Source organism: Natrix helvetica (assembly GCF_964273705.1).
Source record: "Natrix helvetica genome assembly, chromosome: 1".
NCBI lineage: Eukaryota > Metazoa > Chordata > Lepidosauria > Squamata > Natricidae > Natrix > Natrix helvetica.
In genome coordinates this window covers 238948636-238974981 of record NC_138548.1, presented here as the reverse complement: position 1 = coordinate 238974981, position 26346 = coordinate 238948636, and the positions used below count along the sequence as shown (strand labels likewise).

The window sequence follows — 26346 nt, the reverse complement described above, 5'->3', positions numbered from 1 at the left end:
CAGCACTGAATCAACAGTTCCAAGGGGACATAAATGTATGTTGAGATGGGAAGGTGTTCTGAAGGAGTCTAAAACTCCAATGGATGTCTAGAGAAACTGACAAGTGGTGTGGAAATGTAAATCCAGCTGATTTCTTTTCCTTATGATCACATGCAATGGGCATCTCTAAGTCACATGGGAAATCAACATGCCAGAAATAAACTATGATCCCTGTTTCATACAGGACACTGTTATAAAGTGGAATTTGAAATTCAGGCCAGTCTTTGTTTTCTTAATGTTGAGAATTTTTTATTCTGATGAATAAACATCAGCTCATGGACCTGTATCTCCTGTCAGAAATGAGATCGTCCGGAAAGGACTTTCTTGTTCCATCTCTTGTTGGTTTGACTTGGAGCTTCAAAATCATCAGAGGGGCAGAGACCTGGATTTAAGAGTCCTGGATTTATATTGCATGCTACTTGGCTGGTATTCAGAAAGTGAGCTAGCAAGCGTGTTTCAAATTTAAATAGCTTTAGTGCTCTCTAGTGCTTTATCCTGTGCTGCCTCCCCTTTAGCTGAGCCTGTCATTGCAGAATTGGTTGCTAGATTAAAAATAGGATCTTTGCAAGTATTAGCTTTTTAAGTTACAGGTAGTTCTCAATTTAACAACCATTCATTTAGTGACCAAAGTTACATTGGCACTTTAAAAAGTAACACAATCATTTTTCACATTTACGACCAATGCAGCATCCCAGTACTCATGTGATCAAAACTCAGAGGCTTGGCAATTGATGATGATGTATTGATGATGGAGTCGTGTAATCACCTTTTGCAACCTTCTGACAAGCAAAGACAGTGGGGAAGCCAGATTCACTTAACAATTATGAACTTAACAACTGGGGCAAGGAAGGTCGTAAAATGGGGCAAAACTTACTCAACAACTGTCTTGCTTAGCAACAGAAATTTTGGGCTCAATTGTGGTTGTAAGATGAGAACTACTTGTACTTAATCTGTAACTGTAACCAACAACAACTGGATATGGCAGTCTATAATATAATGTGTATATGTCACCGTGAAAGACCGAAATTGGTGAATGTCGATGAATGTCGACATTCACCGGTGAATGTCGACACATACCAATTTCGGTCTTTCACGGTGACATATATAACGAGTCAGCGTAACACTTTACTTTTGCTTTTCAATTCGCGATCCTGGAAACTACTCGTTCTAACCGCGCAGGATCGCAGGTTTTTTTAAAAAAAAGTCCGCGAATAGAAGACGCTTAAAAGGAAGCGAGGAGCCGAGGTATTAGGGTAAGGGTACTAGGGTAAGGGTGTCGAGAGGATAAGGACATACACCAAGCGACTATGTGAATGTCGACATTCACCGGTGAATGTCGACATTCACCAGATTTCGGACTTTCACAGTAACATATACAACAGAAATATTGTAGTTTAGAGAAGAGGCAATTTTCCCTGGTTCCAGGTTTAAGTATGGGTAGTCTTTGACTTATGACTGGATTTGAAATTTGAACAACCCCGCCCCACAACCCTGAGGTCATGTGACTTCACTTTGGGCACTCTGTAACCAGACCGCATGTACTGTGCTTCCCCTAAAATAAGACAGGGTTTTATTGTCTTTTCTCCCCCGAAATAAGCACTTGGCCTTATTTTCGGTGAAGGGCTTATTTTAGTGCATGCGCTCAATAGCCCGATTGGACTTATTATCTGGGGAGGTCTTATTTTCAGGAAAACGGTATGGCCATTTGCTCATGTGACCTCATTTAACAACAGTTTTTTTTTCCTGAAAACCTGCATTTACTTCCAGTTTTCAGCAAAACTGTCCTGAAGAACGATCTGTTTAACAACTGTGCCGTACACTTAACAACTGCCTCAAAAAAGGACATAAAATCAGGTCGGTCACGTGGGTGACCCCCATTTATGACTATCATGAGTTATGACCATGATGAGTATGCTCCATTACGGTCAGAGCTCCAGGACTTCCTGTATACTTTCCTTCAGGTCAAGCGTGTAGTTGTCTTGGAAACAATATGAAAGTGGCTTGCCATGTCTTCTCTTTGGATTCCCCCCCCCCAACATTATTTGTGAGCTCCGATCTTGGTTATCTATTTAACAATAGCATGTGCTGCCCCATAATTCATTTGTAACTTGTGGCAACAATGGCTGTAATTCCTTCTTGTAATGAGTGGTGACCACCAATGGTGATCTTCACCTTTACTCATAGAACCAAAGAGACAGTTCTAAACTGTTAGCATACAATCAAATTATGATCATAGCGGTACTTGGATTTACATCTTCATTGGCTGTTACTTACCTCCCTTATGTTCCAGAGCAAATTTGAAAAACCCAAAGTGGAATTTTTACTATTTCATACTATCATACTCCATGCTTGTACTTACCACGTAAACATTATAGCAATAGCACTTATATATCGCTTCACAGTGCTGTACAGGCCTCTCTAAGCAGTTTACAGAGTCAGCATATTGATCCCAACTATCTGGCTCCTCGTTTTACTGACCTTGGAAGGATGGCTCAGTCAACTTTGAGCCATTGAGAATCGAACTGCTGACAGTGAGTAGTGAGTCAGCCTGCAATATTGTTTTCTAACCACTGCACCATTATAGAAGAGAGCCATGTTAATTTTGGTTCCAAAAGAATCAGAAGGCATGCTTTATGTTTTCATCAGGTGCAGCTCACTTCATCAGATGCATAGAATGGCTAGACTGATGGAACATTTAAATAGGAAGGGTAAGGGAGGGGAGGGGAGGAGAAGACAGGTTGGTTACGCAGATGCAGGTCACATGAGATAGATTACTGTTCAGATCCCACTTCAGCCTAGTCACTTCTTGCATCCGATGACGTGAGTTACAGCTCACCAAAGCTTAGGCTTTTAAATAAAATTTGCCACGAAAGGCTCTTCCAGACTCCTGATTTTCTATTTCCATGTGTTTGAATAGAGAGCCAAGCTGTCCCCCAGAATAACTCATTATGTAAACACCAGGTGTGCACTGAAAAATGTGAAGGGGATGCTGCAAAACAACACAGCATGCAATGCAAATGGCTCTCATGCCGGAAGGAAGGAAGGAAGGAAGGAAGGAAGGAAGGAAGGAAGGAAGGAAGGAAGGAAGGAAGAAAGGAAGGAAGGAAGGAAGGAAGGAGACAACCCTAAATGTTAATATGCCCTTCAGAAAGAGGTTCCCTTGTGTAGAACTCTGCAGGGCAGGGTTTCCCAAACTGTGAGGTGTACTTCTCTTTGGAGGTGCAGAGAGAGTGCAGGGGAAGTGTGATTAACCTTTTACTTATATTGTTACCATAAATCCACTTCCCCATTGCATCATTTTCATTGTACCGATAAAGGAGAATATTTGTAGCTTAGAGTTGAAATGAGGAGTCCTTGGTGCGCTCTGAGCTTGATTGTTTTCTTGCAGACCTTTCATTACCCAAACTAGGTAACATCTTCAGGGCTACACCTGATAGCTATCTTTGATGATGTTACCTAGTTTGGGTAATGAAACATCTGCAAGAAAACAAGCAAGCTCAGAGCGCACCAAGGACCCCTGTCTTCATTGTTCATTTGGGTGTTTGGATTTTTAGGGAGGTGTGTACATTATGATAATACTAAATGGAAGGGTGGCGGTAAGATGTTTAGGAGCCCCTACATTAGAAGGTCTTTCTGCAGCATTCGGGATAGACATTTGCATTCTAAATGTAGACTTTGCCACATGAGTTGTTAGTGGCTAGAGGAACAACCTAACGGCAATGAGTCCACCCAAGGTCTCTCTGCACCGGGTCAAGGATTTCAAAACCCTCAAATCTTCTAGGACAGGGGTGTCAAAATAATGGCATCATGGTGGAACCATGTGACATATCACAACTTTTCCCCCCTTCACTGAACCGGCTGTGGATATGGTCAGTGTGTGATGCATCTGGCCCATGGGCTGTTAGTTTGAAACCCCTGTTCTAAGAGATGTTCTAATGAAGGAAGCCCTGTTCCTTCATTACTCCAAACCACTAATCAGAAAGTCTTACTAAACGGAGAGGACCAGTTGCAAGTCCCTTCCTTCAGCACCATCCAGTGGTGGGATTCAAGTAATTTCACAACCAGTTCTCTGACCTAATGATTTCTTCCAACAATCAGTTTGCCAAACTGTTCAGAAAGTAACAACTAGTTCTCCTGAATTGATGTGAACTGTCTGAATCCCACCACTGGCACCATCACCATTTTGAACCGTCACTGAATGATTTATTATAACTTGAGGACCAGTTGTATTACAAAAACAACCTAACCGAATGATCTTTATGTCATTCCAATGAATTGCCATTTCTGTCTTAGTAGCTCTTTGTGAACTCCCATTGCTTGCACCAGCTCCTGACCATCTTTCAGTTCGAAATCAGGCAAATGCAAGTAGATTAATAGGTACCACTTCAGTGGGAAGGTTCCAGCAGTCTGTGTGCCTTTGGCATATAGTCTGGCTGGCCACGTGACCATGGAAAATGTCTTTGGACAATGCTGGCTCCCTTGGCCAAGAAACGGGGATGATAACTGCACCCTAGAGTGGGATATGATTGACAGGGAAACCTTTATCTTTTTTAAAAGAAAACTTTGGGATATTTTAAGAATATATTTCACTAATTTGACAATCTTTTAAGTCAATTTAAATATCCCTGTTGTGATGGGTAATGGGTTTGTGCATCATTCTCCAAAGGGGGGGACACATTTTTATGCAGTTTGGATAAAACAGGTTTGGGAAGTACTTTTAGGAGGTACATATAGAACAGAGGTAGGTTGCCAATTTTACTACTGGTTCAGGTGCGCTCCTCTGCCCGCTCACGACACTTCTGCGCAGAAGCATCTGGGGGTGGGCGGAGCCTTCCACCACCGCTACTACCGGTTTGGCCTATCCAGGCAGAACCGGCAGCAACCCACCTCTGATATAGAGTATATCTTTATTTTATCTTCACACCAGACTGATGAGGTAGATTGGGTTGAGAGAGAGGGACCGATTAAGGTTATTTCCTGATGTCCATGTTCATATGGAAACTTTAATTTGGGCCTCCTTAGCCCTGTTATCATTAACAATTACATTACATTAATTGTGGTTGCTTTTATAGGCAACGTTTCTGAGTAGTCTTGAGTTCCTACGGTGTAAACATCTAAAAAGAGGAGGCATGACCTTGAAAGCCAGGGATATCCCAGGACTTCTGGTTTTTAATAGAAAGGATCTCTCGTGGGAGAGGTCAAATAATTAGCCTGAATATTAATAATGTAATATAAAGCACCCTTTAAGGTCCCTTTTTTCCACAAGAAAATTGGAGCACTCAAAATCTCTCCCAATGAAATTCAGTGGTGGTTTGAAATCCAGCCCAGCATAAGCATTTGCGACATGCCTAATATTTCCTTGGGGTGGTGGTGGTGGTAGAAAGCTATAAATAAATAAGTCGCTGCTTGTGGAACACATTTCCATGGGGACATCGAGAAGGCCAACAGCACATATTTGGAGTACTTTTATGGAAGTGTTTGGTAGCAACATCAGGCCGCTTGTTGTTTGAACCTGTTCCCAGTTTAGGAGATGGGTTTCCAACAACCCCCCTCATATTTTTCCGTTGGTGAACTTCTTGTGCAATCTATAGCTAGTTAATGGTCTGTTGATCCGCTGAGCCTTTGTTTGCCTTCGCTTGCAGCTGTGCCTTCTCCATTAAGCAAACACAGTTCTGCCGAAGCAAGAAAAACACGGGAATTGCTGCTTCGTTAGGCCGGCGGATAGAGTGGGTCCAATAGGCTATCGTAGAGGGCCCATTTTGATGGTAGAAAATCTGAAAGCAGGCAGACCCTTGGAGTGCCAGGACGTTTCTCCAGAGGGGTGTGTGTGTGTGTGTCTGTTTAAATCAGGTCCTAATCTGTGTGCTAGGCTCCTGTCCCATCTTGAAACAAAGGGCTACATTTAGAGAAATGCTGGTCAACCCGAGTGCGTGATATTCACTAACCCAAGATTGATAACTAAGGCTTAGCATTGTCTCCTAACACGAGTATTTATCAGCAGGAAGTTGGTTTACTGAGTGTAGAGAGAAAGAAATAATTCTCCACGCATGACTGAAAATAATTTTAAACATCCTGCAGGGAATTGGTCTTTACAAATCATCCCATTAATTTATTTGGTCACAGAAAATACTGAGGCCCAGAGGCTTTAAAAAAAGAGTGTTTTACCTTTCCATGAACCCGGAATTGCCTGCCCCACTTTCCAAGGTTAATTCCTTGGATGCTTTTAAGAATCTTATTGTAATCTGGTTGAATAATAATCCTTCAAACTAGACTTGGCTTCCCACTGTTAATTTTTCATTAAACAATGCCTCTTAACACCCTTCAGGAACAGAGGGATTTATTTTGTAAATTTGGGGCCTTCCAAGGGCAGCGTGCTTGTTAAGAATTCAGAAATCCTGACAGTAGCTTGTTCTTGAGTTGTTGACTGGCAGCCTTCAAGGCAAGGTGTTCTGCAAAATACAGATAGTCCTCAACTTATGACCACAGTTGAGCCCAAAATTTTTGTTGCTAAGTGAGACATTTTCACGTATGTTTTGCCCCACTTTTACGACCTTTCTTGCCGCATTTGTTAAGTGAATCACTGTAGTTGTTAAGTTAGTAACAGGGTTGTTAAGTGAATCTGGCTTCCTCATTGACTTTGCTTGTCAGAAGGTTGCAAAAGGTGATCACGCAACCCCAGGAATCTGCAACCATCATAAACGTGAGTCAGTTTCCAAACATCTGAATTTTGGTCTTGTGACCACGGGAATGCTGCAACGGTCATAAATGTGAAAAACAATCATAAGTCACTTTTTTCAATGCCGTTGTTTGAACTGTCCATAAATGAATTGGTGTAAGTTGAGGACTACCTGTAATGCTGGATTGGGATAGATTGATCCTGACAGCCAAGTACTGTTCCTTCCATTTTGTTTGTTTGTTTGTGTTTTATGAGCCGTTGTGGCGCAATGGTTAGAATGCAGCATTGCAGGCCACTTCCGCTGACTGCCGACTGTCAGTTCGACAGTTCGACTCTGACTAGGCTCAAGGTTGACTCAGCCTTCTATCCTTCTGAGGTGGGTAAAATGAGGACCCAGATTGTTGGGGGCAATAGGCTGACTCTCTAAACTGCTTAGAGAGGGCTGTAAACAGGGGTGGGATTCTACTGGTTCAGACCAGTTTGGGTGAACCGGTAGCTTTGACAATCAGTTGGGAGCGAGCCGATTCGCCCCGACCATCAGATGGGCCCATCCACCTGCCCGTGCTATTTTCCTACTTTTATCCTCTCAGCTGATTCACGCGGCAGACCAGATTGCTGGGCGAATCAGCTGTGTTATTCCTCCGAAGAAACCTGGAAGTGAAGATTTCTTCAAACTGCGCATGTTCACGCAAATCACATGCGTGCCAGTGATGGGCTATGGCCGGCGTACCTGTGCCTGCTGGGAGCACCAGGTACCATTCCAGTACAGTGCTCCGGAGGGTCCACTCGCCCACCCTCCTTACCTATATTTGACCCAACCAGGCCATTTGCGCATGCGCACAGCGTAGGTGCCTGCGTGACACTCTGCCAAGCAGTTGGAGCGTTGCGGGTGGTGGGTGCGCATGCGCGCATGGCACGCCTGCACGTGGTAGACGCCCAGCCCCGTTGCAGCGTACCGATTGCAACGGGATCCGGAACCCACCACTCACGCACGCAAATTGCGTGATCGCCGAACCAGTTGTTAAACTGGGAGTATCCCACCACTGACTGTAAAGCGCTATATACTGTAAGCCAAAGTGCTATTGCAGTTGCTATTGTATTTCTATCACCGTTTTTAGCCACCCAGACTGTTATGCTACGAAATGGGTGACCGTATAAACCTTTTATATAAATACATAAAGGACTCCAAATTGAAAGCTCAGTTAGGATTACCGATGCACCGAAGGCCTGCTTGTAAATATGCAGGGCATTGTGAGGTGTTCTCTTAGAAGGAATGTGGTTGGAAGCTTCTGTAGAAAACCATGTGTGTAAGTAGGTCAGGTTTCCTTGTTCAAAGACCTGCATTTGGCAGAGCAGATCTGCCTCTCCCCTGGAAGAGTGGTTGTTTTTTTTTTTTTTTTTAAAAAGAGACATTCCTACCCTAGCTAAAGGAGTGTCAAGTAACAGAACTGTCCTTCAGATTTGCTTTTTAGTGTGTGAAATTGGCCATTTTATGAATGAAGAGTTGCCATGCTCTATTCATAATGAGGCTGTCCTAATAGTCAGACAAACCCTTGGTCAGACCTGGAAGCCATCTTTTACATCTGGGCCTTCAGGCCTGCCAAATTGTTTACTGGGGAAAAATGGGACAGGCCTGAAGGCCCAAATGTAAAAGATGGCTTCCAGGTCTGACACTCTTTGCAGGTCAGTAACAGTACAGGTAATCCTTGACTTACAGTTCATTTAGGGACCATTCAAAGTTACAACGGCACTGGGGAAAAAGTGACCTACGACCGTTTTTCACACTTGTGACCATTACAGCATTCCACGGTCACCTGGTCAAAATTCAGTCCCTTGGCAAGTGACTCATATTTATGACAGTTGCAGTGTCCTGGGGTTACACGATCGCGTTTTGCAACCTTCTGACAAGCAAAGTTGATGGGGAAGCCAGGTCCTCTTAAGAACCATGTTACTAATTTAACAAGTGCAGCGATTCACTTAATGACTGTAGCAAAGAAGGCCGTAAAATGGGGCAAAACTCACCTCAGAAAGGTCTCGTATAGCACAGAAATTTTTGGGCTCAATTGTGGTCACAAGTCAGTGGTGGGTTCCGGATCCTGATGCAACCGGTATGGTGCAACGAGGCCAGGCATCCACCACATGAACACGAGCATACATGTGCAGCGTGCGCATGCGTGCTTACCACCCGTGACGCTCCAGCTGCTCAGCGGACCATCACGCAGGCAGCATACACTCCACGCGCGTGCACGGAAGCCCCGAACAGCTCAAACACAGGTAAGGAGCACGGGCGGGCGGCTGGACCCTCTGGAGCACCGTACTGGAACGATACCTGGTGCTTCCGGCAGGCACCGGTACACCCGGGGCGAACCAGTCGTAACCCACCACTGTTACAAGTTGAGGATTACCTGTACTTCAATTTGTCTTCTTTATGCCTTACACAGAGTACCGGATGCTTGGAACAGCTAAGAACATGTCTTCTTCTGATACCAAATTTGGATGATGAATTCTAATAGGAGGCAACCGTATATAGTCGGCACACACACATAAGGATAGGCATTCTTTGCATAACTGCAACATTTACATAAATAGGAGAGAAGAGATTGTCCACAATGTCCTTGCCCCGCCCCCAGCCAAAATTTTCAGGAGAAGCTGAAAATCTTCAGTAATCATGAAATATCACTACCAATTAAGATCATATGCTTGGAAGGTCTAACACAGCCGCTGCTTTCACTACTTTGCTTTTTTTTTTTAAAAAAAAACTTTGCTTAGTGTTGTGTTTTAGTTTGTTACTTTCCTGTTTCTAACATAAAATACAGGTAGTTATCACATCAATATTTTATCATTCTTTTCAAAGCTGGTGTGAGGAACTGGTCTCCCCAAAGCCAGATTTGACATGTCCTGGAGCCTTTCAGTTATGTTGGACTTCCACGCCCATCATCTCCATTCAGAATGGTGAAGGCAAGTTCCCATTTTAGTAGGTTTGCTGTCATTGAACAAAAGACAAATTAGGGTGCCAAACCCTTGAACTTCCATACCCGACATACATAATTTGATACAGCGTTATAGTTAATGATAAGAAAAAGAATAACTTTAAAAAAAACTTGGCTGGATGCCTGCACTACAGAGCGACCCAGACTGGCTGTGAACTGCCCCTAAATTGCCAGCTGGCATCGCTCTGTTATTCTTCATGGGACAAAACTTTTTAGCATGACCCTGATGGATTCTGCATATACTTGATAAGCCGAAAAACTTTAAGCTCCAAAGTACATCAAAAATTGGGTTCAGCTTATCTGTGGACCAGAGCTCAGAGTTTTTGAAGCTTGTCGTGGTCTTAAATTGCAGTTTTATAACTGATGACACAACAGTTTGCAGTGTCCCACCAGTCACTACAGTTAAAAATTCAAGGGTCAGCACATTTTTCACAGTAGTTCGACTGAAATTTCAAGGGTCGGCTTATCCATGGATAGGCTTTTCCACATAATGCATATAATTATCCGAATGGCTAAGGATCTGATTCTTAATTTAGCAAACAATATGACTTTTTTGTTAAATATCCCTTCAGGATATTTAAAACACTAATTATTTCAATGGCATATTAATTGAGTCGGACGCCAGACTTTGGTTTTAAAGTCTCTACTAGGTAGACGACAATTTAATTTTAAGGTCTGCTGAACCAACATATCCCTGAAAAATGTCAGCTTTCATAGCTGTGAGTCTAATAACTGCTGAGTTTTGCATTTGTGGACATCAGCTACTTATTGGTGGGTGCAAATTCCAGCTTCAGGTCTCATTGTCACAGCTTAAAATGGTCTCAGCAGAAGCAGGAAAAATATCATTGAAACTAATATTGGTCCCATCTAAGTAGGACTATGTTGCTGGTTTACTGGGCCAGCGGTATGATATACATTCTCCGAAGCTTGTTTGTAACAAAAGAGTCTGAAATGGATGGGTGCCAGCGGTTAACTGCTCATTTCTGAGGTCCAATCCATTCCTGGTGCCTGGCTCTATGACCACGCTTCCTTCCATGTCATGAGGCCTTTATTGGTGCATATGGAACTCTCCTGCAATTTGCATGCTTGTTCCAGTAGTTTCAGTGTTAGGGCAACCCAGGGTCACCCTTTTAGAAAATAAATCTGAGAGTTGTGGAAAATAAATAATCTCAAGGAAACAGTGTGTGTCCTGGTCACCTTTGGTGATGGGTCAGCACTTATTGCTGGCAGGAATTGCAGTCCCAAGCCAGACGCTGTTGCTACTGCTTAAGGACGACTGCTTCTTTTAGAAGTAGCTTCCGCCAGTCTACTTGGAATGCTGTAGCACACAAGTTGTCCATGCCAAGTTGGAATCGGCCAGTTTGGGCACGAGGGCAGAAGTAGGAAATGTACTGCCCTAGGTATTTTTCATAATATTTCCTGAAAACAAATCTCTGTAATACTCCTGTCCATGGAGCCTAAGTTCCTTATCCTTTGAATTGTGGAAGAACTTGCTTTATTCAGTTGGTTAGTTTAGCCGCCTGTCATGCAATGACTTACAAGCAGCTCAAAATCTTTGGCTGCAGATAAAGCAGGTCAATATAATTGACATGGCATGTTAGGCAAACTAGGTGAAGAGCCATCATGCTTGGTGTATGTATTGTGTGGTCAAGTTCCATTCCTTTCTCCTGCCATCCCTCAAGATTTAACTTCTGGAAAACTAGGTGAAGAAACTCAGCAGTGATATACTCAGGGCGCGCATGCGCACCCACCCCCACCCCCACACACGAGGGGGTTCCTACCGGTTCAGACCAGTTCAGCCGAATAGGTAGTAACTTGGCAACCTGGGTCACTGAAACCAGCAGTGACCTAGGCCTACCACGCCCCCGAACCGCTTATCCTGCCCACCCACTCCACCCAGTCACTCCTTACCTCCCAGGCGGCTTGCCTGCCTAAGCTGCCACATGGTGCCTGCCTGCCCTGTGCCCCAACTGAGCTGCCTTCTCTTGCCTACAGGTAAGTCTCGCTAGTCTGGAGCTTGCTGTGCCCCCCCCATCCCCACCGGGCTCACAACCTTACTTTCCCCCGTCCCTTCCAGGATCCCCACAAGCCCCATTTTGGCTCCCAGGGGGCTTCAGGGAGGCCTGCTAGGTCCAAAATAGGGCATGGGGGAGGGGTGCCTAGCAAACCTTCAAGCAGTATTAAAAAGAATAGAAAAGGGGTCTGCTGTGTATTGTTTAATGGACTGCTAAATTGGCAAAATTGATGGCTAAGTTGGCCATGCCCACCCAGTCAATGTCCGCCAAGCCACTCCCACCCAGTCACATGAGGCCAAGCCATCCCACCTGGTCACATGACTGCCAAGCCATGCCCACAAAATAAGCCACGGCCACAGAGCCGGTAGTAAACAAATTTGAAACCCACACACATAGGTCCTTAATACAAAGCATCCTAGAGAATTAATGTATTTTTCCTCAGTCAACAAGATCAAGTAAATAGAGTTTTTTGAACTGTAATTCAATCTGTAATCTTTCATTTTATATTCCAATTATAATAAGGAGGCCTATCACTGGTCTATGATTTGTACTCTGCACAAATTATACAGAGTCCCTAGGAACATATTTAGGTTGCCTTGTTTATACTCTCATGAACCCATGTGGTTTAGTTATTCCCTTTTGGGCAGATCGCTGATGTGAATTGAATGTAATCCAGAAAGATTAGAGTGTGTTCCATTATCTTCTTGCCTTAACATTGGAAATTCACCGAAAGCCTGGGGGGGGGGAAAGAGGGGGAGAAGTCAACTTCAGGCATGAGAAACATGCATCCAAAAACTGATTCTCTCGACCAGACGCTTTTACAGAGAGTAGCCTGCTGACAAACCAGCTGTGCTACTGAATCCCAACCAAACAGAGGACTCAAGTCCTGTTTGTTTGTGCAAAATGGTTCTTCTTTCTAAATTGTGGGTTTTTATCATTTGGAGAGGTGCTATTGGAAATTCATATCCTCTTGACTTTGAACTACAAATCCCGAGATTCCTTGGGAATGAGAAAATCAGCATCTAATTTTACAAGTAATGCAAGATGGATCAAAAGCATAAACAAATTACTGACCGCTGCTTGTTAAGAAAGTTGCCTTGTTTCTCCTGGCAGTGGGATCTTGCTAATTTAAGAGTGTGAGGCCCAGGGGAGAAGAAGTGAAGAATTTGAGAAGAAGAGAGTGAGGATTTCAACTCTGTTCTGGCCATCTTTAGTTCTTCTCTATCCTCACCCCTAGCACTACCTCCGAATTCAAACTATTATAGCTCCTGCATCAGTTGCTACACTACCTTCATCCCTTTTTCATGTGGTATAATCCAACACAAGTGTCTTGCTACTGCCACAACTTTTCCACGGCCAAAAACTGTGCCTTGTTCCCAAGGAATTTTTTTTTAAATCCTTTATGTTTGCAATAAAGTGTGATTCCCTCCCAGCCTTGTTTGTGCAACTTGTTTTAAGGGCATTCAGTTTAACTTAAACTAAAAACATTTGGGAGGTAAATAACCCACTTTCTGGAGCACAATGTTTCTAGGAATCGGGAGAATAAGAATTTATGTTAGATCATTTCCTGTAATGTTATTGCCCTTCAATTCTGAGAGACTTCCCCCATTATAAACTTGTCCAAGAAACATTGCTGGTGATTTGTAGCAGGGAAAAAACTCAGATGCACTACAGATAGCCCTCGACCGGCAACAGTTCGCTTAATGACCGTTCAAAGTTACGACGACACTGAAAAAAGTGACATGACTATTTTTCACACTTATGACCTTTGTAGCATCCTCGGGAACATGTGATCAAAATTCAGATCCTTGGCAACTGAGTCACATTTATGATGGTCACAGTGTCCTGGGTATCGTGTGATCCCTTTTGTGACTTCTGACCAGCAAACTCAATGGGGAAGCCAGATTCACTTAACAACTGTGTTACTAGTTTAACTTGAAAATGTGGCAAGAAAAGTTGCAAGATGGGGCAAATCTCACTTAACAAATGTTTCACTAGCAACATAAATTGTGAGCTCAATTGTAGTCATAAATTGAGGACCCCCTGTATTGAGAGACTATGCAGAGTAAATAACAAGACAGCAGATAGGAAAGATGCGTCCAGCCAACAGGTACTACAGTGGTCCCTTCTACTTTTTCTGCTGACCACTCCCAGAATGTCTGACTTTTCAAGTGAGCCATCTCACATGACATGGCCAAAGTATTGCAGCCTTTATTTTGTGATTATCTATTGTAGATACACAAATAAATAAAAAGTAGTTCAAAGTGGTCCTTGTACCATCTGCACCTCCAAACCTTCTGGAACATCTGAAAGCTTTTTAAAAAAAGATGATCCAGGAATTTCTGGCAGAAAGCTAGGGAGTTTTAAATCTAACAATAACAACAAAGTAATTAAGTAATAATAAAATATAGCCTTGCAATTCAGCCAGTGAAAAAAAACATTGCTAATATGGAATCACAGGCATTGGGGACAGAGGATTTTAGATGAAGTAATCTTTTTGAAGGGCAGTTACTCCAAAAGGCAATAGGGATCAAAATTATAAGTACAGCAAAATGTGTTTTTCACTATTTAATGTTTACGGATTAATCTTGAAGTACAGTAAATACAAAAGCTAAATTGTTTTCCACTTGGGCGATTATTGTATTCGAATGAATGAATGAATGAATGAATGAATGAGGTATGTTGGATTAGCTGTCCTTTATATCTGGTGGCTCTTATGCTTTTAACATTACATGGAAGGATAGCTCATATTCAGCCAATCTAGGTTAGTGTTTCCTTTCGATAAAACTAAGGCAATACAATTCATACAACAGCTGGTTAATTTCTTGCTGTACCAAACTAAAGTTTAAGGAGCCTACACTTCTCACCATTAAAAGAAATTATATTGTCTTTTTGCCCAGCATTCTACCAGCGCCATTTCCACTGGGGGTAAGGGTGAGAGGAACAACTTCTATATATCAAGTTGTTTGTCTTGATATCATCCATAGTTTCCAAACATCTAAATGCAGATTTCTTTGTTCTATAATACAGCAGAATCAGTGGCGGGTTCCGGACCCAGTGGTGGGCCCGGCGGCATCCACATGGATGTGCGCAGCACGCAAATGCATCTTAGCGCCTCCGCAAGCCTCCACGATGCTCCAGCTGCTCCATGGAGTGTCGCGCAGGCACTATATGCGCCATGCGCTTGCGCAGAAGCCTTAAAAGACAGGTAAGGAGCCCGGGTGGGCCCTCCGGAGCACTGTACCCGAACGGTATCTGGTGCTCCGGGCAAGCTCCGGTACACCCCTACCGGGGCGTACCATCTGCAACCCACCACTGAGCAGAATCCTTTTTGCCCAGACCTCGTCTGACTTTTGTTTAAATTCAGGTTCTGTAGCTTCTAATTACATTGTTAGTAAGAGCCTTGTTAGGTAAGAGATGTGCTCAGCAAACAATTATCTTTCTGATTTATGTCAAACCAGTGCTATACTTTTTGCTTTAACTGAGCTGCCTGTAGCATTTAAAGTTCTGGAAAGAAGCTTTCATGTCATTATTTTTCCTTAGGACGGATGCATAGGAGGAGATGGTGATGACAACTCTTTGGATATCACTATACTGGGCTGATGTTTCATCAACCAGGACTACACTATAGACTTTTAAGTATCAAAGTAGAGGAAGTGGAAGAAAACAGATATATAATCATATTATAAAGAGGCAAAAAGTTCAGATCACACAAGGCGGGGAACCAATAACGACCCAACACTGAAAAGACAAAAGTATCATTAGTCAATAGAGATTGGACCGGATTATATCTTAAGCCTTACAAATATTTTAAAAAGGGACCATTTTCATTCTGTAGACCTCCTGATCACCTAAATTCCTTGGCCAGCCCTCCTATTCTTCAAAATGCCATTCAAAGCCTTATTCAGTTGCTGATTTATGCAACCTTGAAAATTTTGTTTTTGGGCTTCTCATTGATCAGTTGGACTACATCTTTTCCCTTTAAACTGCCTGCCCAAGGTGAACTGACAATCAGCTTCTTCTCCTTTGAATGAAGCCAGGCTGGCTGCTTCTAGCTTATTAAATTCCAGAAGCATTTGGAATATTAAATCCTAAAAGTTGACTTTTGCTACAATCCAAATCCATAGCTCTTATGTTCTCCATATTTATGCAGTGTACATTTTGTTTTAGTTAAGATGTGGATTTTTGTTGGTGATGAAGTTTTCTCTCTCTCTTCTGATTGCTCTATTTTCTGCTTTCATTCAGTTTCCCTGATTAAATATTCTTCCAATTTAAATAGTCACTGAGTGTGTTCTAGAAGTACTTTTACGGTAAACAGAAATCTGTGCCTTATTTTTCCTCCATCAGGTTACTCTGACCTACCACTCCCTCCATAAAGACTTGAGATAGTTTCTGGTGCTGTAAGGGTGGAACTTGTCTGCTTTAAATCATTTGCAAATCATATAATGTCTTTTTGGTCTATGACACTAGAGTAGAATGTGCATTTATCCATTGAAATGGATTGGCAGGAAGTTTGAAGCAGAAGAACCAGAAATTTATAAGGCATAGTCTCAACCATGAAAATTCAGTGGATAAATTCAGGGTCTTTCAGCCAAATCTATTTCCCTGGGGCAAGAATGGAGAAGGTGACAGGAGAGAATTCCGTGTACTTTGCCTTGAGCTCTCAAAGGAAAAGATAGGATATAAATCTAATGAATGAATAGGCAAAGATGGGATATAAATCTAAGAAATGAATAATGAGTACAATTTGCAATTGATGTTTCATCATCAAATCCTAGCTGTAGGGAAAAAGAAACAAGAGCAGACTAGGTGTGCTGGGGCAAATAGATCATAATGGCCTTCCTCAATATGGCTATGTCCAGATAAGATGGATCTAGAAGAAATGTTGTCTGTCAACTTCAACGTGGCATTGTTTAACTGTAAATGCTATCATTAGACCTGCGATCTTTGGTGCTGTCCTAGGGACCAACAGGACATTTTCTTAATAATAATTTGAATTTAATAATTTGAATTTATTAGCCGCTCCCTTTCCAAGTAGGACTCGGGGCGGCGTACAATGGAGCATATAAAACATAGAAGATGTATCAAAACACATAAACGTACATACATACAAAACACACATACACGGAGGAGGTAACAAATTACATCATTTAGACAGTTAAAAATCAGCATTAAAATACCCCAATTGTAGGAAACCCAATATGCAGTTAAAAATTTGACATTTAAAAGACAATTTAAAAAACAGTAGGAGGAATAAGAGAGATTACGATTGCGATTGAGCCAGGCCAGATAATTGAAAGAGGTGGGTCTTCAGCTGTACACGGAAGGAGCGGAGATCGGAAGTAATCCTGATGTCACGGGGGAGGTCATTCCACAGGGCTGGGCCCAACACAGAGAAGGCTCTGCTCCTGGGTGTCGCCCCCCGGCACTGTTTGGCGGACGGCACCCGGAGAAGTCCCTCTCTGTGTGAGCGAATTGGTCGTAGGGATGTGTGGGGCAGGATGCGATCCTGCATGTAACTAGGCCCTGTGCCATGAAGCGCTTTAAAGATCATAATCAAAACCTTGAAACGCACTCGGTAGACCACAGGAAGCCAGTGCAGCTCGCGCAGGAGAGGTGTTACAGGGGAGTATCTAGTCCTCCCCATAATCACCCGCGCGGCCGCGTTCTGGACCAACTGTAGTCTCCGAGTGCATCTCAAGGGAAGCCCCATGTAGAGAGCATTGCAGTAATCCAGGCGAGACGTCACTAGCGCATGGGTGACTGTGCGTAGGGCATCCCGGTCCAATAAGGGGCGCAATTGGCGCATCAGGCGGACCTGATGGAACGCCCCCCTTGCCACGGCTGTTACATGGTCATCCATGGACAGCCGGGCATCTAGGAGGACGCCCAAATTGCGCACCTGTTAATGGCCCTTCAGTATGCTAGCTCTTATTGCTAAGCATTCTTTTGGTTCGGCAATGGGACCAGAAACTGCTACTGGCCTCATATGTCTACTGCAAGACAACTTAAGAAAAGTGATGGATGGATTCCCTTGCTGCTGGGAAAACACAATAATTCTCCCTAAAGCAGAGGTACCTAACCTCTGTCTCTTAACTGGCACGAGTCCACGGCATGCCAGAAACTGGCCCGCGCATGGGATGTAGGCTGCATGTGAAACCATGCCCCTGTGCTGACCTAGTCTTCCCAAGAGCATGAAGTAACTCCTTGTCCCGACAAAAATCCTTTTTTTATTAATTTACTGTGAATTCTGCTTATTCACATCCAGTAAAGTCTTTCAAGGGAAGATTTACAGTCACAGACCTTATCTGGCTTGGAGAGCTGACAGGCCGATAGCTGCAAAATTTGGCAAGGAGTCTGGGAGAGTCACAAATCAATTAAGCGAACTAATTGTCTCCTGCAAACTCCACTCTCCTTTGGTTCCTCTTTTATTTTCTCAGGGAAGGCCATTCATCCTCCACTTGTGGCCTTACTCCCAAGTCGATCTGTCAGCGTTCCAAATATCATGCAGAATTAAATCAGAGTCCAAGGCAGAGCTATCCTTAAAGTTCCAATTTAATAAGTCAGACATGTTGGCAACAAACTGTGGAATCCCAAAACTGAAAACTTCCTGGGATTCCACCCAGTTGAAAGTTCATGATCTTATCCCCACACCCATAAATCCATCACATGGTCCAATCTTCTTTGGCCACGCTGGCATCTCCACCCAGCTGGTTCCGGTCAGGTGCAGAGGTGCGGAGACAAAAGATGACCTTGGGCTTCTAGAAAAGAATGACAACAACACATTCTACAATTCTACTCCTTTGTATTCCCCCCTCCCAACTACTACACTAATGAAAGAGCACAGTGAAATAATAGAAAGTGTGGCAGGTCAAAGATCCTAAAAGGAACATAACTACAGGCCTGACAGATCTCTGTTCTTCAACTGTTTCCTTCATCTGACAACTCTACGTAGACACACACTGGGAACAGGCTGCAGTTGTTCATCTGCCTCACTGATGTCTGACTCCGAAGGCAGCTGATAACTGTCAGACGGGCTTGGCCCCATCTCTGCCTCTGACACAGAGCCCACATCAGAGCCTTCCCCAGACTCCGGGACTAGCCCATGTTCCTCCCCAACCTCCCCACTATCCGAATCTGCTGCCAGCTCTGCTGGCTGCTGGCGGGCCACAACAGCCCCCTCCAGTCTGTAGAAACACTCGCTCCATGGAACCAGTCCCTGATGTCCAAAAGGTTGGGGATCACTGCCCTAAAGAAGGCAGGTTTTAATAGATGGTTAGACCTGATCCAAAGGAGTGTGTATGTGGGAGGGGGAGCAGTAAATTGGCCAAGGTTCACCATTCTCATGCAGATCAGGTACAGCAGCATTAAAGTTGTGCTGTAGGGATCTTACCCAAGGTGAAGCTGCTTTTGCCCAAGACCATTAGGTCAGGGGTGGGTTTCTGCTGGCATTACTGCCAGTTCGGTGCACACGTGTGCACAATTGCCTGTAAATAGGTCTGTGCATGCGCAGAACATTAAAAATGTCAAAAAAATATATGCTGCGGCGACCGGGGAACTGGTTCAGGGGGGTGGCGAGCCTGCCATCCCCATCGGTTCGGTGATCCAATCGCAATTTCCACTACTCGCCTGAACCAGTGCGAACAGTAATAAAATAATAATAGTAAATAATAACAGTAAAAATAATAATAAGAAGTCAAAATAATACAGGTAGCAGCCTACCTCTGCAATAGGTTCATTAAACAAAAGAGCCCTAACAACTTAAGTGGCATAACTTTTTTGAATTCTCTTAATGGGGAATATGTTGAGAAGTTCCTTCTGCTTGATACCAAGACTGCTATGCCCTGGGAGTTGCCTGTTAGGGCATATCTGAAACTATATCTAGTGGTTTCACCTGATACTTATGAGTGTGTAAAAAAACTTACAAGGATTTCTTGGGCTTTCTTCTCCTTTCTTTACAGGGAAAATTATCTTTCAGGAATTTTTTTTTTCAATTTTATTAACAAACATGTAAAATACACACACACAAAACTTAGACATACAACACATTTACACAATGCAATACAAACAGGAGCTTCCTGTTCTTTCTAATAGCAATTATCAATCGATACCGCTCATCTTATATTATTTCCCCTTCTATTGTATTTCATTTGGATTTCATGATTCGCAACTCTCTTATTTTACTCATAACTATTATTTTTGAGTTTTGTTATATTCCTTCATTGATTCTTGTTTCTTTCCTCCATCCACCTATACCATTTATCCCATATCTGATAGAATTCTGATTCTTCTTTTCCCTGGATTTCTTAATTTGTCCATTTCAGCACAGTCCATAACCTTTCTTATTATTTCATCTTCACTTGGAGTTAGTTTGCTTTTCCATTTCTGGGCAAAAGCAATCCTTGCCGCCGTAATTATATGTAGTATTAAATACTGGATTTCTTTTTTGTATTTCGCAGACATTATTCCTAATAAAAAAATTTCAGGTTTCCATTCTATTTTAACCCCCTTTATTGCCTCCAGCCAATTTTTGATCTTTTTCCAACATTTTTAGCCTCCTCACAGGTCCACCATAAATGGTAATATGTTCTGTGTATCGATTCACATTTCCAACATGTTGGGGAGGTATTTGTTGAGATTTTAGCTAACCTTGTTGGTGCCAGGTGCCATCTATAAAACATTTTGTACTGGTTTTCCTTGTATGCAACTGATAATGTCATTTTTAAATTTGTTCCCCAAAATTTTTCCCATTTGTCTAATTTAATATTATAGCCAAAGTTCTGTGCCCATTTTATCATTTGTTCTTTCACAATTTCCTCTTCCATTTTATACTTCAGGAGAAATTTATATATTCTCCCTATCATCTTTCTATCTGAGCTTTGAATAATTTTATCCAATTCGTGTGGTTCTGTTTCAATGTCATATAATTTAGTATCTTTATTGTATTTCGCTTTGATTTGAAGGTAAGTTAGCCAATCAACTTTCATGTTCTGTTCTGCCAATTCTTCAATTGTTTTTAAATTTCCTTGTCTATCAATTAAGTCTCTATGTCTTAGCATTTTGTTCAAATCTATAAAATTTGGATGGGTCGTCCTTTCTGTCGGTGATAGCCAATTCGGAATTTTCACATAGTGGATTTTTTTTATTTTGAGCCATTTTTGCAATAACGCTCTTCTAATTAAATGATTTTGAAAGTATTTGTGCGCTTTATTTTTATCATCCCATAGGAATGTATGCCAGCCTGCTTGCAAATCATGGCCTTCCAAGGTCAAAATTCTTTTATTCTTTAGCTCTATCCAGTCTTTCACCCATGTTATTGTTACTGCTGATGTGTATAGATCCAAATTTGGTAATGCTAAACCTCCCCTCTCCTTGCTGTCTTGCATTGACTTTAGTTTAATCCTCGCTTTTCGTCCCTGCCAAATAAACCTAGCGGTAATTTTGTTTAATTCTTGAAAGAATTTTTTACCCGGATTAATAGGTGCAATAGGAATAAGATTCTTGGTAAAATATTCATTTTAATTGTTGCTATACGTCCCATGAGTGATAGTTGAATATTTTTCCAATTTTCTAAATCTTTTTTTAGTTGTGTCACTAATTTATTATAATTGTCGTCTTTAATTGTGGAACATTTTGCCGACACCGGGATTTTTTTTTTTAATGCATGCATTTAGCACTCTCTCTCATGAGTCCACAATGGAATGGGCTATCACATGAAGTGATCATTACTTTCTCTTTATGTAATTATTACATAACAACAGCTGGATGATCCTTTGACAGAAATATGCAGGGTTCTGCTTGGAGTAGGGGTTGGATTCTATCAAGGTTCCTTCCAGTGGTTTATGAAGCACCAGTTGGACTTTATGTGAGTAGATTTCTCAGTGGAAGCCCTGTTTGTCCTGATGCCAAAGCCAAAATTGCTAGGAAGGAAGCCACAACATAACCAGAGGAGACAAGGCTTGCCCACAGCAGTTATAATATCCAAAGGGATCTGGGCAGAGCACAACACAGGAACGTATATTAGAACCCACAACAAAGAAGACGTGGCTCGTGCAGTGTAGCTCTATATTCTCAGCAGTCTTTTTTCTTTATTGGCTTAAATAGAACTCTGTGAATGCCCAATAGAATAAGTATTGGTTGATAATACCAGTTGATAATGGGCCAATGAAAAATGTACCATAACCCTAGAATACTGACTAACTAGTCAGTTGCCTAAAGCAGAGGAGTGTATTCTAGCAACCCCTGATATTTTAATCTCCTGTCCTTCAATTGGGCTAGAAACATGCTCAAACAGAGGTAAAGTAGACATGAATTTGATGTAAAGAGGATTGACAATTGTATAATTTAAGTCACCAGGGGTGGACTGGGGGTTTGCAGGGGTTTGGGTGAACTCTTGGCTGGCCCCGCCCACCCCTCCCAGGTGTCCCCATGTGGCCCGTTTTGGATGCAGGTAAGTGCAGGGATGCGCAGAGGGTTGGGGAAGACAAAAAACGGGCCTACTGGAAATTCAGGAAGGGCGGAAACAGGACCGTTTCAGGATTCCAGAGGGCCTCTGGAGACCGTTTTCGCACTCCCGGAGGCTCGAACAAAGCCTCCGGAGCCCTGGGAATGCAAAAATACCACCCCGCCATGGTGCAGTAGGCCGACTAGACCATGCCCACCCAGCAACCAGGCAGAGAACCCCTTGCTAAAATTTTTGAAGCCCACCCCTACTCACCAGGGATTGTAAAATAAAATGTCCGTTTTCATCCTGCTGCACCTCAGATAGTTATTATCTAACTATCAATGAAGAACCAAAACGGATTTGCATGTAAAGTGCTACTGAAATGATGAAGAAATAACAATGGAAGAAAGCAAGTGAAATGATGTGTTTCAGGGCAAAAAGTTCCATTTGAATGAAAATGCAATTGAATATTCTTCATTGTTCTTGCATTGAGGTACTACAGTTTTGTTATTGTATATGTGTCAAGGTTGACCTTGGACCCAAGATGCTTCCTGCTGGGTATCATTCCATAGGAATAGGTCAGGACTAAAATCATCAGGATTTCCAGCAGAGGCCAATGAACTATGGAGCAATTTAAGACCAGGATCAGTTGAGGACCAGAGCAGGCTTAATCCAGGGGTTGGCTTCAAAATTTTTAGCAAGGGGTTCTCTGCCCGGTTGCTGGGTGGGAATGGCCATGGTGGGCGTGGCCTAGTTGGCTTCCTGTACCACAGCAGGGGGGGGAAGAGCATTTTCGCCCTCCCCGGGCTCCAGAGGCTTTCCTCAAGCCTCTGGGAGGTTGAAAATGGCCTCTCCTGGACTCCGGAGGCCCTCGAGAGGCCGGAAATGGGCCCATTTCCAGTCTCCCGGAACTTCCGGGAGGCCGCTTTTTGCCCTCCCCAAGCCTCCACATGGGCCCCGCATTTACCTGGTATTCCAAACGGGCCGTGTGGAGACTGCTGGGGGGGGAGGGGAGGGGCCAGCCAGGGGTGGGATTTGTGGGTTCACCGAATTGGGCAGATCCTAAGATAGATGATTGCCTGAACCTTTGCAAACCCTTAGCAGCCCAGTTTAATCTGAGAGTACCTCTCAAGAGACAACAAACTCTGTGTCCTGAGGAAACTCCACCAGCTTGGCTGACTGGTGTTCTATGCATCATATTCACTTCAATGTTGTCCTTGTCAGCACTGTCATCCAATCCAGCAGTGGGAATAAGCTCTGCTGTCAGCGGAGATATTCTGACAAGATTTTTCTTCCTATGCCTGTCCAACTGCCTGCCTCTTATTCTTCCTCACAAACCCAAAAGCATTAACATAATGCGTTAATTAAACTTGGCCAATGCATTCATGCCTGAATGGATATGCTGGCATAGTCAGGATACTGAACCAGCTGTGACCAAGCATCATTGTCCAGACCAAGAACAAGAAGATCACTATCAAGGCTGTCATCCCAAAAATGAGGATTGGAAAACTGCCATGAAAAAGGCCAGGGACTGCAAATGTCCTCAATATGTCTTTTCTGCCAGATGGGTGGAGAGCAAAAATACATTGTCTCTTTCCATGCTTTTCTAAGCACCTGAAACCTCAACAAAAGCCATTATAGAGAGCAGGCAGGCAGGCAACACTTCAGATCAAACATCAGCATCTGTGTGGGAGGCAAGCGAGAGAGAAGTGATGAAAAGTGCATTTCAATGTCATCTTTTCTTTTGCTCATGAGTCACAATGTGTGGCATGCAAATACGAAAGGGATGGAAATTATCCTGCAATACCACCATACATGTTTGGTCATTCTGACGAAATTGTGGCTTGCCCTGGATGCTGCTGATGTTATCTAGCTAATAGTCAACACCACCTAGTCATCCAGAAACACAAACATGAAACACAAGTCACTGCCAATATGAGGTAATAGTCAGCACGTCACACAGGAAAGGATCACTAGGGATTCCTGAAAAACTCTGGATTTTCTAATTTAGAGGAGAGAAACTAATAAAGGAGAATATGTGTAGCTCAGGAATGAACTGTAGAATTCTTGAGCTCTCAAGCTTGGTTGTTTGCTTGCAGGCATTTCATTATTCCACCAGGTAACATCATCAGTGCTGGTGAGCGTGGGATTTCATCCATGCTTATATACAATCACTTGCCCTGCCAATGTTGGAAGGAATGTGATTTTCTCATTGATAGTTCCTTGATCAAGATATTGTTTTGTCCTTGATTGTTTGTCTGGTGTTAATCCCTGCTTATTTGGGTTTTAGTTACTGGATTTGTTCTGCTCTTTTTGTTTCCTTCTTAGCTTTTTTAATTGCCACCTTTGAATGGTGCATACATGTAGTCTATCTCTATGTGACTGTTGATGGCTGATTTTGCTGAATGCCAACCTTCAATAAATTCCCTAGCATTTTTTATTTCAGTTTGGTCTCAGATGCTCAGTTTCCCAATTGAAACTATAGTTGAGTCTATCCATGTATTGTGAGATTATGGATTTTCTATATTATCTTCTGACTACTAATTGTTGTTTATGATACACTGTTAATCTTTTACCTGTCTGTCCTAAACAAGGGCTGTTACAGTTCCTCCATTGAATATTCGAATGATTCCTTTTTTTTTGCCCATGGCCTAAATTGGTGTTTCAGTTTACTTAAGATGTTTTGGAAAACTTTGGTTGGCTTGTATGCTTTGGTGATGCTATGTGGTTGTAATAATCTGTTGGTTGTTTCTGAGTTATTTTCAATGTGTGGTAGTATTATCTTTTTCTTAGCTTTGGGTGTGCTGTGAAGAGTTGAACGATAAAGCACTTTTTAATAAAGTTGTCTAGGTATTCATTTTGCTGGAAGACATTGTCTAGAACCGGGATGTCAAACTCGATTTCATTGAGGACCGCATTAGGCCCTCAGGGGGGGGGCTGCCCGCTTGTGGCCACTAGGTGGGTGTGGCCAACTGGGTGGGTGTGGCCATCTTGATGCCATTCCCCAAACTGCTGGTTTCCTCTTTTCATTGGGTAAACCGGGTTGATGCCACGCTGGCCCAATGGTCCCTCCTTGCACTGGGTAGACTGGGCCGAAGTGACACTGGCTGACCCCTTATATTTTCCAGGCAGGATCCGACCACATGGCGGGTTGCATTTGGCCCACAGGCTTTGTGTTTGACACCCCTGGTTTAAATGGTTCTTTCCTGTATCTGGAATTTTGGATTGTTGCAATGTGTTTGTATGCATCAGAATTGTATCCCTCTACATAGCTCTTTTTGTAGGAGATCGGGTTGTTACTTTGGTATTGGTGAACTTGGCTAATGTGGGTTGTTTTTCAATAGACTTGTGTTTCTAATTTGCCATTGTTTTTTTTCTGCTGATGAGGATATCCAGGAAGGGTAGTGTGTTGCTGTTTCCTTTTTCCCTTGTGAATTTTATTTCTTTGAAGATGATGTTGATTGTTTCATGTGTCTTTTCTAGTTGTTCCTTTTTTATTATGATGGGGTATCATCTACATACTAAATCTATATTTGGGATGCATTTGTGGGAGTGCTATAGCTTCCAGGCGCTGCATTATGGTCTGTGCTACGAATCCTGAGAGTGGTGATTTCATAGGTGCTCCTCTGATGTGTTGGTATATTGGACCATCAAACTGAAAGTAGCCAGTGAGGCACAGGTTGATGAGGCCCATGATTCTGGGTATCTTGATCCTTAGTGCATTTGATTAGATTGGGTGTGATGTGTTGGATATCTGGCACAAGCCCATTCTGCTATGGAGTGAGTGAGCCAGAATTGTACCATCCTATTTTATGCATTCAGTGAAGCAATGTATCCTACTGATTATTTTGTGTTCTTGCCTAGAACTCTTCACGTCGTAAATAATAAATAGATATGAGTCCACATCCATCTGCTGAAGACAGACACACTCAACAAAATACACATACAACCTGCAACAGCAGTGCTTTATTGGCATTACTGGTTACAAAATTATGTGTGTGAACATGAGTATTCTTATTGTAATAGAAATTTATTATCCCATAAAACTTAAAGACTGCAACACATAACGGGGGCAGCCAAGTACAAGTTAGTAAAAATAAAACCTGGAAAAAATGGCTAAAGGTTTTAATATGTTAAAATGTAGCCTAGCTTGGATATTTTTGCTAAAACCCAAGCAGGTCT

The 26346-nt window shown here is 42.7% G+C and overlaps 1 protein-coding gene across 3 annotated transcripts in view; it reads right to left on the bottom strand.

Annotated features, from left to right (window-relative positions):
* LOC309384894 (retinal rod rhodopsin-sensitive cGMP 3',5'-cyclic phosphodiesterase subunit gamma) overlaps nucleotides 1–26346 on the bottom strand; it is a 60928-nt gene that overhangs the window by 29162 nt on the left and 5420 nt on the right. The window lies entirely within an intron of this gene.